At 42.1% G+C, this 15,822-nt stretch overlaps 1 protein-coding gene across 1 annotated transcript in view; it reads right to left on the bottom strand.

Annotated features, from left to right (window-relative positions):
- LOC116982966 overlaps nucleotides 1-15,822 on the bottom strand; it is a 230,634-nt gene that overhangs the window by 100,505 nt on the left and 114,307 nt on the right. The gene's annotated exons all lie outside the window — the stretch shown is intronic.

The raw sequence follows: 15,822 nt of genomic DNA, 5'->3' as shown, positions 1-15,822 counted from the left end.
CTCGATTGTAGCGACTTCATTCGCAGAGCCGGTAATTGTGATTTTGAACAATTTGCTAAAGAATTATTTATTATACATTTCTCATTCCTGGAAGATTCAGTTGCATTTTTGGTTTGAAATGCAAGCTGTACCTCCCCCTTTTCATTTAAAATATCAATTGCTGAAATCAATAAAAGAAAACTCATTTTTAATTCCATTGCACACACACAACCCTAATATTCGACACTCATTTGTATCAGTTACAATGAGATAGGTTGGGAGAATGGGATTGCACCCTTAACTTGGCAGGGTCCATTGTGTCGTCTGATAATGGCGTCAACCGTAAAACTCAGAGTACAAAGTGAGTGGAAAAGGAATGAACTATCTGAGGCCCTGTGCAGACAGAGCCTGCATCTCACAAATACAGGCAAGCCAGCCGCTCCAATGAAACACAGCCACTGAACGGTTGTAATGACTAGAGGTGTGAATGGATGCACCTCATCCTTCAGCTACAAACGCTGGCAAGCACACCGTTGTTGCTTTTAGACTACTTTGTGACTGGATTATTTTCTCTCTCTTTGTAAATACTTTATTTCTATCAACATTTTGAAAGTCCAACACTTCCAGTTTACAGCTAAATTCAACCCAAACTTTGTATCAAACTACAATGAATAATTGTGGATGTGTAAGCAGGAGGCTTCTCAGAGCAACTTGTAAGGTCACGCAGGTCATGGGGAGAACGTACAACTCAGTACGGACAAGCACCTGTAGTCAGGATGGAACTCGGGTCCCTGGCTCTGTGAGGCAGCAACTACCGCTGTGCCAGTGCGCCGCTCCTATTAAAAGACAACTTTCACAAAACGTTGCTCACCTGGCCTTGTCTTTTCCCTCCATCAGCCAGATGCTGGCTCTCCTCTTCAGCAGTAAACTTGGCTTACAATACCCAAATCCTAAGAGAGGTGAAAGACAACAGGGAAATTATCATCAAAGCAGCAGATAAGGGGAAGAACAGTTGTCATGGACAAACAACAATACTTATTCGAGGCACACAGACTATGAAGTAAAACAGAGCACTACACTATGTTGACAAAGCCCATCTATAAGGAAAGACTAATGGAAATTGAAGACATTTTACAATGCCTCAAAAAATCATGTGCATTTATATGTTTAGTTTAGAGATAGACAATAGACAATGTGTGCAGGAGTAGGCCATTCGGCCCTTCGAGCCGCCATTAAATACGATCATGGACACCCAGCTTTGTGTCATCTGCAAATTTGCTAATGCTACTTTTAATCCCTTCATCTAAATCATTCATCTATATTGTAAATACCTGCGGTCCCAGCACCAAGCCTTGCGGTACCCCACGTCACTGCCTGCCATTCTGAAAGGGAACCTTTTATCCCGTCTTTGTTTCCTGTCTGCCAAACAATTTTCTATCCACGTCAGTAACCTACCCCCAAAACCATGTGCTCTCATTTTGCCCACTATTCTCTTATTTGGGACCTTATCAAATGCTTTCTGAAAGTCCAGGTACACTACATCAACTGGCTCTCCCTTGTCCATTTTCCTAGTTACATCCCCAAAAAATTCCAGAAGATTAGTTAAGAATGATTTCCCCTTCGTAAACCCATGTTGACTTGGACCGATCCTGTTACTGCTATCCAAATGTGCCGCTATTTCATCTTTTATAATTGACTCCAGCATCTTCTCCACCACCGATGTCAGGCTAACTGGTCAATAATTCCCTATTTTCTCTCTCCTGCCTTTCTTAAAAAGTGGGATAACATTAGCTACCCTCCAATCCACAGGAACTGATCCGGAATCTATAGAACATTGTAAAATGATCAACAATGCATCCACAATTTCTAGAGCCACTTCCTTAAGTACCCTGGGATGCCGACCATCAGGCCCTGGAGATTTATCACCCCTCAGTCCCATCAGTCTATTCATTTCCTGCCTGATGTGAATTTCCTTCAGTTCCTCCGTTACCCTAGATTCTCTGGCCACTAGTACATCAGGAGACTGTTTGTGATTTCCTTAGTGAAGACAGATCCAAAGTACCTGTTCAACTCGTCTGCCATTTCCTTGTTCCTCATAATAAATTCACCTGTTTCAGTCTACAAGGGTCCAACTTTGGTCTTAACTAATGTTTTCCTCTTCACATACCTAAAGAAGCTTTTACTATCCTCCTTTATATTCTTGGCAAGCTTACCTTCGTACCTCATTTTTTCTCCCCGTATTGCCTTTTTAGTTATCTTCTGTTGCTCTATAAAGGTGTCCCAATCCTCTGGCTTCCTGCTCATCTTTGCTATGTTATACTCCTTCTCTCTTATTTTTATACTGTCCCTGACTTCCCTTGTCAGCCACGGTCGCCCCTTACTCCCCTTGCAATCTTTCTTCTTCTTTGGAATTAAGTGATCCTGCACCTTCTGTATTATTCCCAGAAATACCTGCCATTGTTGTTCCACTGTCATCCCTGCTGGGGTATCTTTCCAGTCAACTTTGGCCAGCTCCGCCCTCATAGCTCCATAGTCCCCTTTGTTCAATTGTAATACTGACACTTCCGATTTTTCCTTCCCCCTCTCAAATTGGAGATTAAAACTTATTATATTATGGCTCGAATTTCCTGATCAAATCCAGTTCATTATACATACAATACAATACAATTGAATTTCCTGATCAAATCCAGTTCATTATACAGTGCGAAACAGGCCAGCGCCAACCTGAAATCCCAGCATACTAACACAATCCTACACACACAAGGGGCAATTAACATTTATACCAAGCCAATTAGCCTCCAAACCTGTACGTCTTTAGAGTGTGGGAGGAAACCGGAACCTCCTGGAGTAAACCCAAGCAGGTCACAGAGAGAACGTACAAACTCCACATCGTCAGAAACCATTATAATACCCGAGAATAATTTACATATCAATGTAAATGTGACAATAAAAGACCTTTGAACCACGGGTGTAAAAATTCTACCATCTCCCCAAAATACACAAACACCCGGACAGGTGGACAGAACCTGGGGAAATACGTCCAGGAAGGCCCACTGTGTGTGACTGTGGAAGTGAATCCTATCAGGTAGCAGAATACATCAACTCCCTTCTTAATCCACTGGCACAGCAGCACCTCTACTTCAGACCACGTCACACTCCCTGACTGTGCCACCTGATGTTGTACATTTACATGGACATCCAAGGCCCATCCACAAACAGAACAGACAGGAACATACTCAAACAGTTAAACATAACAAACAGTTAAACATATCTCAGAGCAAAATGCTGACCCTGAAAAATTAGACGAGGCTTTGGTCTAGAAGTGGCCCCGGCGATCAATGTCTTTTCACAGAGAACTGGATGACATTTGGGAATGTCACATTCAGAAACAGAGTCAGAGGAATTAATTCACATATTTCACATACACCACCAAGGTGAAAACCACCACAAACAAAACATTGACTTTCTGGAGTTTCCCTAAACTTGCCGGTTCTCTTTCCCTGATGAAGCTGCAGACAAATCAAAACTGGAAGATTGTTGTTGCCCAGTCATGGACACCACTGGATTGAATTGGCATTAGAGAATGGTGGACATCCCCTTTTAAAATAGTTAAAGATAAATTTAAATACTTAGGAATCTATGTAACTAAGACATATACCTCTTTATTTAAACTAAATTTCCCACCCTTACTGAATAAACTACATAAGAATATTCAATACTGGAAAACACTCCCCATTTCTATGCTTGGGAGAATTAATGCTATAGAAATGATTTTTTTACCGCAACTGCTGTACCTACTTCAATTAATTCCGATATATATCCCAAAAACTTTTTTCAAAAAAGTCGATTCCATTGTTACAAGTTTTGTCTGGGATTATAAGAATCATAGAATAAGTAAAAAACATTTATGTAAATCAAAGATATATGGAGGTCTGGCTTTGCCAAATTTCTTATTTTATTTTTGGGCAGTCCATATTAAAAACATGAATTTCTGGCTGGAAGAAATGGATCAACAACCAGATTGGCTAATGATGGAAAAGGAAAACTGTCTACCTTTTGAAATTGGACCGATCATATTTGCCCCCACAAAACTGCACAAAAAAACCTATAAAGAAAACCCCATAATACATAGTGGAATACGAATTTGGAAACAAATAAAAAAAGATTTAAAATTGAATAATAATATACCACTCTGCCTTCCCATTGTAAATAATCCTTTATTCAAATCATCCTTTATGGACAAAGGTTTCACACAATGGAAAAATTATGGAATAAAAATATAGGACATCTTTATGGGAAAGGTACTTTTCTTTCATTTCAAGAGTTACAACAGAATTATGGACTGCACTCAAATAATTTCTTCAGATATCTACAAATTAGAGATTATGTTAAATCTAATACACAAGTTTACAGGAATAGGGAATCAGAAATTCTTGATGAATGTCTGAACAAGCATCCAAATACTGAAAAACTAATAGCTTATATTTATAACACCCTACTAAATAACGAGGTACCACCGACCGAACCATATAGATACAAATGGGAAAATGAAATAGGTCATCCTATCACGAAAGATATGTGGGACGAAAGTTTACAACAAATACATCAATGTTCATTAAATGCCAGACATACTTTAATACAATTCAAGGTCTTACATAGACTACACTTTTCTAAAATAAAACTAAATAGAATCTTCCCACAAATCTCTCCTATTTGTGATAAATGTCTACATTTAGAGGCTAATTTAACACATACGTTTGCAAACTGTATAAAACTTAAACATTTCTGGACTGATATTTTTGAAATAACTTCAGAAATTATTAATACAAAACTGGAGCCAGACACAAAATTAATAATACTTGGAATATCAGAACAAAGCTTAACACTCACAACAAACCAAAGAAACTTCCTCAATTACAGTATAATAACCGGAAAAAAATTAATATTAAAATTTTGGAAAGGCCCTACAACCCCCACAATTAAAATGTGGATTACGGAAATGTCGGAGACCCTATACTTAGAAAGAATTAGACTTGTCTTAATGGACAAACAAGATCTTTTCCATAAAATTTGGGCTCCATTCATTAACTATCTGAAGGGATAGATTGGCACAGCACGAGGACCCAGCTGAAACTTGAACTCAGGAATAGATGAAAAGCTATACTTTATAACCTACGAACCTATCTCCATTGATGTATTACAGGTAACCCATTCCACCTCCCTTGTTTTTCTGTTGTGTTTTTTTTTTTTTGCTTTCTTTTTTATTTGTAACTTTCTACCCTCTCTTTTTCCCTCTTTCTATAAAAAATAAAAACACTACAAGCAGAGAATGGTGGGCACAGTGGTGTAGCTGGTTGAGCTGTTGCCCCACAGCGGCAGAGACTCGGTTTAATCCTGACCTCCAATGCTGTGTGTGGAGTTTGCACGTTCACCCTGTGACCACGTGTGTTTTCTCCGGGTGCTCCGGTTTTCTCCCACATTCCAAACACCTGCAGGTATGCGTGTTAATTGGCCTCTGTAAATTGCCCCTAGTGTGCAGGGAGTGGATGAGAAAGTGGGAACTAGTGTGAACGGGTGATAGATGGTCAGCGTGGACTCGGTGGCTGAAAGGGCTGTTTCTAATCTGTATCTCTGAACTAAAATGGTGACCACAAACAAACAGACACCCACAACCTTTTGCGCACAACCAGCCACCGTCTAAAACATACATTCAGAGGGACAGTAAAGACACAACTGATTCACTTCCACCACGTTTACACCACAGGTCTTCAACCAGTCCAACACTGTACTTCACTGCTCTTAAACAGAGGGTGACTCAGGAAGGAAGTTGAAATAAATCAAATCAGACAACTTGAAGAGGATAAAAAAACGTAACCGTCATTAGTAGAAACAAGGAACTTTAGATGCTGGTTTATACCAAAGATACAAAGCGCTGGAGTAACTCAGGTCAGGAAGCATCTCTGGAGAAAAAGGATGGGTAACGTTTCAGTCAGGATCATTCTGCGAGCCATCATTAATTGATTGCAAATCAGGATGAAGTAAAGCAAAACAAAATGCAGATTCAGGAATTCTGGCAAATCCAAAACTGTGAAATAGCTATTTGCCTGAGATGCTATCCACACCATTGAGTTTGGTCCATATCCCTCCAAACTTTTCCCATCCATGTACCTGTCTAACTGCATCTTAAATGTTGGGATAGTCCCCTCTGGCAGCTGTTTCCATACACTTTTGTGTGAAAAAGTTACCCTTCAGATTCCTATTAAATCATTTCCCCTTCACCTTAAGGATGAATCATCTTAATCTGGCAAATTTCCAAACAGGTTGTTTAAAGAATTAGTGAACATCATAATCAGTTATTTCCCAATCTTTAGGAAATGGATTTCCACCTTCTCCACCTGTGGCAATCCTGAAACAGCTGTGAATAGTTGTGTATGGTTCCAGTTTTTCATTCTTTGCTGGGACAACATGCTGGAGGAACTCAGCTCGACAGACACTGCATCTTATCCACATCCATCTGTTGCTCCCTCCCTGCCTCTCACCTGCTTTCTCTCAGCTTATGGAGAGCAGTTGTGGTCACCCTGAGTGGAGGGGAAGGGGAGAGTGGTGAGGGTGCGAGGTGGGGGGGAGAGAAGAGGAGGGTGTATGGGGAGGAGGGGAGAGTGGTGAAGGGGGGGTAAAGTGGGGGTGAGGGGGGTCATTCGGGTCACAACACACAACCCCCCCCCCCCCCCGGGTTCAGGGGCATTTCCGGCGGAAACGAAACGTCCGTCGACGACCCGCTCCCGCCCAAACATGGCGAGAAGTGACGTCGTGTCCCGTGGGAATGGCGCCGGTTGAAGGGTGAAGCCGGGCTGGACCCCGTCACGTGTCGGGGGAGCAGCTGTTGGGGGGGAGGGAGGCAGCTTCACTCTTGTAGAGGAGCCTCTATAATGTTTGATACAGGTAGTATCTTTGGGTAAGGGGACTCCGGTTGGCTCGAACGCCGCTCACGGAGTTTGGCTGTCGATTGAGTGCAGCTGCAGGGAGGGACCGCGCCGGTCCGGAGGCTGGGAGAGAGAGAGAGGAGACACTGAGTAGTAATAGTAGGGAGATATTGTATTGGGGTATCGGCCGACAGCCTGTATAGGTCCGGTAAACGGTGCTCTGGCAATATTCCCTGCTGTTACAAAATGACAGGCGAGAGTGGGTCTAGTGGTATGGAGGCCAGTGGAGGAGAGGATAATGAAGGAAATGTTGAGAAGGAATGGGAAACCGTGGGAACACGGGGTAGTCCCAGGAAGAGCAGCCGTAAAAGAAGGAAAAGCAATATTGGTGGATCGGAGAGTGAAGACAAGGAACCAGAAAAGGAAATGTCGTTAAATGTAGTGGTGAGGTTTGAAGGAGGAGTAAAGAAGATAGAGCCAATGAAGCTGACAAAAAATAATCAGAGCCCAGGTTGGGGAAGTAAAGTATGCAAGAGTGCTGGAAGATGCAAACATGCTAATAGGGTGCAACAGTGAGGCTCAAGTTGAAAAGGCAATGAAAATGAACAAGATTGACAAAATCAAAATAATCAAAGTAGTGAGAATGGGAGAACGGAGTGTAAAGGGGTTATCTATGGAATCCCTCTCAAAGTCAATATGAGTGAACTGGTTCAGGAACTCAGAAAGAGATGGGAACTAATTACGAATGCCAAAAGAATGACCAAAGGAGCAAAGAAAGAGGAAACTGAGTCAGTCCTGCTTGAATGCGCTGCCGTGGGTCGGTGTTTAAGGGGAGGCAGTCAAGGGGGTGAGGCTGGGAGATGCCCCCGTCCGCAGGGCCCCCGGCGCTGGGAGGAGCGGTCACCTGTGCGGGGCCAGGGACCGACACGACAGACAGACAGACTCACCGAGTGATGGTCCCTGCGGGGTCCGAGCAGCAGAAGCTTCGCCGCGGCGCCGGGAACAAGGAGCGGGAACGTGGCCACTTCACCCACTCCCCTTCTGGTCGCCACCCATCCCCGCCGCTCCTAGAGTATAATATAGTATAGTAGATGATGGTAGGGTAGAGTATAGCTGAGCTGAGCAGAGCAGACACCAGACACGACTTCCTCCAACGCCGTCTGTCTGTGTCTGTGTCTATGTCCCGCCCCCGGTGCCGCTGCCCATTGTCTGCATCATTCAAAATGCTACATTCTAGAGTGTTAGTTTGTGTCGCGGCTCCACCCCACCGGGGGGTGGGGACAGGAACCGTGACAACTGCGGCACTACCACCCCCACGTTCCAACCAGCACCACCCTCCCTGATACCCACCTCCACACAATAGCCTCACTGACTACAAAAGATGAAATAGTGACACATTTGGATAGCAGTAGCAGGATCGGTCAGAGTTCTTTGAGGATGTAACTAGGAAAATAGACAAGGGAGAGCCAGTGGATGGAGTGTACCTGGACTTTCAGAAAGCATTTGATAAGGTCCCACATAGGAGATTAGTGGGCAAAATTAGAGCACATGGTATTGGGGGTAGGGTACTGACATGGATAGAAAATTGGTTGGCAGTCAGGAAACAAAGAGTAGGGATAACTAGTGGGATACCGCAAGGCTCGGTGCTGGGACCGCAGCTATTTAATATATGCATTAATGATTCAGATGAAGGGATTAAAAGTAACATTAGCAAATTTACAGATGACAGAAAGCTGGGTGGCAGTGTGAACTGTGAGAGGATGCTATGAGAATGCAGGGTGGAGTTGGACAGGTTGGGTGAGTGGGCAGATACATGGCAGATGCAGTTTAATGTGGATAAATGAGAGGTTCTCCACTTTGGTAGCAAAAACAGAAAGGAAGATTATTATCTAAATGGTGTCAAGTTGGGAAAAGGGGAAGTACGACAAGACCTGGGCGTCCTTCTTCATCAGTCACTGAAAGTAAGTATGTAGGTAGAGCAGGCAGTGAAGAAAGCAAATGGCATGATAGCCTTCATAACCCACCCCCGCAGACAGATGAGTTGCCAATACACAGCCAACAGCGCAATGCGGCAGATGCTCCCACCCCCCACCCACCCGTTCCTAAAACATGTGGGCAAGAGTTTTGTCGGGGGCAGGTCCACATTGAAGAAGCAATCACTCCCTGCGGCTGCTCATGTGAAGGTGCTAAATTCACCCCTGCCCCCATCAGAGAGTCAGTCAGTCATACCTTAGCGGTGTGGCGCTTGCTGTGGTTCATCACCTCGATTGTAGCGACTTCATTCGCAGAGCCGGTAATTGTGATTTTGAACAATTTGCTAAAGAATTATTTATTATACATTTCTCATTCCTGGAAGATTCAGTTGCATTTTTGGTTTGAAATGCAAGCTGTACCTCCCCCTTTTCATTTAAAATATCAATTGCTGAAATCAATAAAAGAAAACTCATTTTTAATTCCATTGCACACACACAACCCTAATATTCGACACTCATTTGTATCAGTTACAATGAGATAGGTTGGGAGAATGGGATTGCACCCTTAACTTGGCAGGGTCCATTGTGTCGTCTGATAATGGCGTCAACCGTAAAACTCAGAGTACAAAGTGAGTGGAAAAGGAATGAACTATCTGAGGCCCTGTGCAGACAGAGCCTGCATCTCACAAATACAGGCAAGCCAGCCGCTCCAATGAAACACAGCCACTGAACGGTTGTAATGACTAGAGGTGTGAATGGATGCACCTCATCCTTCAGCTACAAACGCTGGCAAGCACACCGTTGTTGCTTTTAGACTACTTTGTGACTGGATTATTTTCTCTCTCTTTGTAAATACTTTATTTCTATCAACATTTTGAAAGTCCAACACTTCCAGTTTACAGCTAAATTCAACCCAAACTTTGTATCAAACTACAATGAATAATTGTGGATGTGTAAGCAGGAGGCTTCTCAGAGCAACTTGTAAGGTCACGCAGGTCATGGGGAGAACGTACAACTCAGTACGGACAAGCACCTGTAGTCAGGATGGAACTCGGGTCCCTGGCTCTGTGAGGCAGCAACTACCGCTGTGCCAGTGCGCCGCTCCTATTAAAAGACAACTTTCACAAAACGTTGCTCACCTGGCCTTGTCTTTTCCCTCCATCAGCCAGATGCTGGCTCTCCTCTTCAGCAGTAAACTTGGCTTACAATACCCAAATCCTAAGAGAGGTGAAAGACAACAGGGAAATTATCATCAAAGCAGCAGATAAGGGGAAGAACAGTTGTCATGGACAAACAACAATACTTATTCGAGGCACACAGACTATGAAGTAAAACAGAGCACTACACTATGTTGACAAAGCCCATCTATAAGGAAAGACTAATGGAAATTGAAGACATTTTACAATGCCTCAAAAAATCATGTGCATTTATATGTTTAGTTTAGAGATAGACAATAGACAATGTGTGTAGGAGTAGGCCATTCGGCCCTTCGAGCCGCCATTAAATACGATCATGGACACCCAGCTTTGTGTCATCTGCAAATTTGCTAATGCTACTTTTAATCCCTTCATCTAAATCATTCATCTATATTGTAAATACCTACGGTCCCAGCACCGAGCCTTGCGGTACCCCACGTCACTGCCTGCCATTCTGAAAGGGAACCTTTTATCCCGTCTTTGTTTCCTGTCTGCCAAACAATTTTCTATCCATGTCAGTAACCTACCCCCAAAACCATGTGCTCTCATTTTGCCCACTATTCTCTTATTTGGGACCTTATCAAATGCTTTCTGAAAGTCCAGGTACACTACATCAACTGGCTCTCCCTTGTCCATTTTCCTAGTTACATCCCCAAAAAATTCCAGAAGATTAGTTAAGAATGATTTCCCCTTCGTAAACCCATGTTGACTTGGACCGATCCTGTTACTGCTATCCAAATGTGCCGCTATTTCATCTTTTATAATTGACTCCAGCATCTTCTCCACCACCGATGTCAGGCTAACTGGTCAATAATTCCCTATTTTCTCTCTCCTGCCTTTCTTAAAAAGTGGGATAACATTAGCTACCCTCCAATCCACAGGAACTGATCCGGAATCTATAGAACATTGTAAAATGATCAACAATGCATCCACAATTTCTAGAGCCACTTCCTTAAGTACCCTGGGATGCCGACCATCAGGCCCTGGAGATTTATCACCCCTCAGTCCCATCAGTCTATTCATTTCCTGCCTGATGTGAATTTCCTTCAGTTCCTCCGTTACCCTAGATTCTCTGGCCACTAGTACATCAGGAGACTGTTTGTGATTTCCTTAGTGAAGACAGATCCAAAGTACCTGTTCAACTCGTCTGCCATTTCCTTGTTCCTCATAATAAATTCACCTGTTTCAGTCTACAAGGGTCCAACTTTGGTCTTAACTAATGTTTTCCTCTTCACATACCTAAAGAAGCTTTTACTATCCTCCTTTATATTCTTGGCAAGCTTACCTTCGTACCTCATTTTTTCTCCCCGTATTGCCTTTTTAGTTATCTTCTGTTGCTCTATAAAGGTGTCCCAATCCTCTGGCTTCCTGCTCATCTTTGCTATGTTATACTCCTTCTCTCTTATTTTTATACTGTCCCTGACTTCCCTTGTCAGCCACGGTCGCCCCTTACTCCCCTTGCAATCTTTCTTCTTCTTTGGAATTAAGTGATCCTGCACCTTCTGTATTATTCCCAGAAATACCTGCCATTGTTGTTCCACTGTCATCCCTGCTGGGGTATCTTTCCAGTCAACTTTGGCCAGCTCCGCCCTCATAGCTCCTTAGTCCCCTTTGTTCAATTGTAATACTGACACTTCCGATTTTTCCTTCCCCCTCTCAAATTGGAGATTAAAACTTATTATATTATGGCTCGAATTTCCTGATCAAATCCAGTTCATTATACATACAATACAATACAATTGAATTTCCTGATCAAATCCAGTTCATTATACAGTGCGAAACAGGCCAGCGCCAACCTGAAATCCCAGCATACTAACACAATCCTACACACACAAGGGGCAATTAACATTTATACCAAGCCAATTAGCCTCCAAACCTGTACGTCTTTAGAGTGTGGGAGGAAACCGGAACCTCCTGGAGTAAACCCAAGCAGGTCACAGAGAGAACGTACAAACTCCACATCGTCAGAAACCATTATAATACCCGAGAATAATTTACATATCAATGTAAATGTGACAATAAAAGACCTTTGAACCACGGGTGTAAAAATTCTACCATCTCCCCAAAATACACAAACACCCGGACAGGTGGACAGAACCTGGGGAAATACGTCCAGGAAGGCCCACTGTGTGTGACTGTGGAAGTGAATCCTATCAGGTAGCAGAATACATCAACTCCCTTCTTAATCCACTGGCACAGCAGCACCTCTACTTCAGACCACGTCACACTCCCTGACTGTGCCACCTGATGTTGTACACTTACATGGACATCCAAGGCCCGTCCACAAACAGAACAGACAGGAACATACAACAGTTAAACATATCTCAGAGCAAAATGCTGACCCTGAAAAATTAGACGAGGCTTTGGTCTAGAAGTGGCCCCGGCGATCAATGTCTTTTCACAGAGAACTGGATGACATTTGGGAATGTCACATTCAGAAACAGAGTCAGAGGAATTAATTCACATATTTCACATACACCACCAAGGTGAAAACCACCACAAACAAAACATTGACTTTCTGGAGTTTCCCTAAACTTGCCGGTTCTCTTTCCCTGATGAAGCTGCAGACAAATCAAAACTGGAAGATTGTTGTTGCCCAGTCATGGACACCACTGGATTGAATTGGCATTAGAGAATGGTGGACATCCCCTTTTAAAATAGTTAAAGATAAATTTAAATACTTAGGAATCTATGTAACTAAGACATATACCTCTTTATTTAAACTAAATTTCCCACCCTTACTGAATAAACTACATAAGAATATTCAATACTGGAAAACACTCCCCATTTCTATGCTTGGGAGAATTAATGCTATAGAAATGATTTTTTTACCGCAACTGCTGTACCTACTTCAATTAATTCCGATATATATCCCAAAAACTTTTTTCAAAAAAGTCGATTCCATTGTTACAAGTTTTGTCTGGGATTATAAGAATCATAGAATAAGTAAAAAACATTTATGTAAATCAAAGATATATGGAGGTCTGGCTTTGCCAAATTTCTTATTTTATTTTTGGGCAGTCCATATTAAAAACATGAATTTCTGGCTGGAAGAAATGGATCAACAACCAGATTGGCTAATGATGGAAAAGGAAAACTGTCTACCTTTTGAAATTGGACCGATCATATTTGCCCCCACAAAACTGCACAAAAAAACCTATAAAGAAAACCCCATAATACATAGTGGAATACGAATTTGGAAACAAATAAAAAAGATTTAAAATTGAATAATAATATACCACTCTGCCTTCCCATTGTAAATAATCCTTTATTCAAATCATCCTTTATGGACAAAGGTTTCACACAATGGAAAAATTATGGAATAAAAATATAGGACATCTTTATGGGAAAGGTACTTTTCTTTCATTTCAAGAGTTACAACAGAATTATGGACTGCACTCAAATAATTTCTTCAGATATCTACAAATTAGAGATTATGTTAAATCTAATACACAAGTTTACAGGAATAGGGAATCAGAAATTCTTGATGAATGTCTGAACAAGCATCCAAATACTGAAAAACTAATAGCTTATATTTATAACACCCTACTAAATAACGAGGTACCACCGACCGAACCATAAAGATACAAATGGGAAAATGAAATAGGTCATCCTATCACGAAAGATATGTGGGACGAAAGTTTACAACAAATACATCAATGTTCATTAAATGCCAGACATACTTTAATACAATTCAAGGTCTTACATAGACTACACTTTTCTAAAATAAAACTAAATAGAATCTTCCCACAAATCTCTCCTATTTGTGATAAATGTCTACATTTAGAGGCTAATTTAACACATACGTTTGCAAACTGTATAAAACTTAAACATTTCTGGACTGATATTTTTGAAATAACTTCAGAAATTATTAATACAAAACTGGAGCCAGACACAAAATTAATAATACTTGGAATATCAGAACAAAGCTTAACACTCACAACAAACCAAAGAAACTTCCTCAATTACAGTATAATAACCTGAAAAAAATTAATATTAAAATTTTGGAAAGGCCCTACAACCCCCACAATTAAAATGTGGATTACGGAAATGTCGGAGACCCTATACTTAGAAAGAATTAGACTTGTCTTAATGGACAAACAAGATCTTTTCCATAAAATTTGGGCTCCATTCATTAACTATCTGAAGGGATAGATTGGCACAGCACGAGGACCCAGCTGAAACTTGAACTCAGGAATAGATGAAAAGCTATACTTTATAACCTACGAACCTATCTCCATTGATGTATTACAGGTAACCCATTCCACCTCCCTTGTTTTTCTGTTGTGTTTTTTTTTTTTGCTTTCTTTTTTATTTGTAACTTTCTACCCTCTCTTTTTCCCTCTTTCTATAAAAAATAAAAACACTACAAGCAGAGAATGGTGGGCACAGTGGTGTAGCTGGTTGAGCTGTTGCCCCACAGCGGCAGAGACTCGGTTTAATCCTGACCTCCAATGCTGTGTGTGGAGTTTGCACGTTCACCCTGTGACCACGTGTGTTTTCTCCGGGTGCTCCGGTTTTCTCCCACATTCCAAACACCTGCAGGTATGCGTGTTAATTGGCCTCTGTAAATTGCCCCTAGTGTGCAGGGAGTGGATGAGAAAGTGGGAACTAGTGTGAACGGGTGATAGATGGTCAGCGTGGACTCGGTGGCTGAAAGGGCTGTTTCTAATCTGTATCTCTGAACTAAAATGGTGACCACAAACAAACAGACACCCACAACCTTTTGCGCACAACCAGCCACCGTCTAAAACATACATTCAGAGGGACAGTAAAGACACAACTGATTCACTTCCACCACGTTTACACCACAGGTCTTCAACCAGTCCAACACTGTACTTCACTGCTCTTAAACAGAGGGTGACTCAGGAAGGAAGTTGAAATAAATCAAATCAGACAACTTGAAGAGGATAAAAAAACGTAACCGTCATTAGTAGAAACAAGGAACTTTAGATGCTGGTTTATACCAAAGATACAAAGCGCTGGAGTAACTCAGGTCAGGAAGCATCTCTGGAGAAAAAGGATGGGTAACGTTTCAGTCAGGATCATTCTGCGAGCCATCATTAATTGATTGCAAATCAGGATGAAGTAAAGCAAAACAAAATGCAGATTCAGGAATTCTGGCAAATCCAAAACTGTGAAATAGCTATTTGCCTGAGATGCTATCCACACCATTGAGTTTGGTCCATATCCCTCCAAACTTTTCCCATCCATGTACCTGTCTAACTGCATCTTAAATGTTGGGATAGTCCCCTCTGGCAGCTGTTTCCATACACTTTTGTGTGAAAAAGTTACCCTTCAGATTCCTATTAAATCATTTCCCCTTCACCTTAAGGATGAATCATCTTAATCTGGCAAATTTCCAAACAGGTTGTTTAAAGAATTAGTGAACATCATAATCAGTTATTTCCCAATCTTTAGGAAATGGATTTCCACCTTCTCCACCTGTGGCAATCCTGAAACGGCTGTGAATAGCTGTGTATGGTTCCAGTTTTTCATTCTTTGCTGGGACAACATGCTGGAGGAACTCAGCTCGACAGACACTGCATCTTATCCACATCCACCTGTTGCTCCCTCCCTGCCTCTCACCTGCTTTCTCTCAGCTTATGGAGAGCAGTTGTGGTCACCCTGAGTGGAGGGGAAGGGGAGAGTGGTGAGGGTGCGAGGTGGGGGGGAGAGAAGAGGAGGGTGTATGGGGAGGAGGGGAGAGTGGTGAAGGGGGGGTAAAGTGGGGGTGAGGGGGGTCATTCT

This window comes from Amblyraja radiata, chromosome 17, assembly GCF_010909765.2.
Source record: "Amblyraja radiata isolate CabotCenter1 chromosome 17, sAmbRad1.1.pri, whole genome shotgun sequence".
NCBI lineage: Eukaryota > Metazoa > Chordata > Chondrichthyes > Rajiformes > Rajidae > Amblyraja > Amblyraja radiata.
Note: the sequence above shows the minus strand (reverse complement) of the source record. Positions and strands in the feature narration are given on the sequence as shown.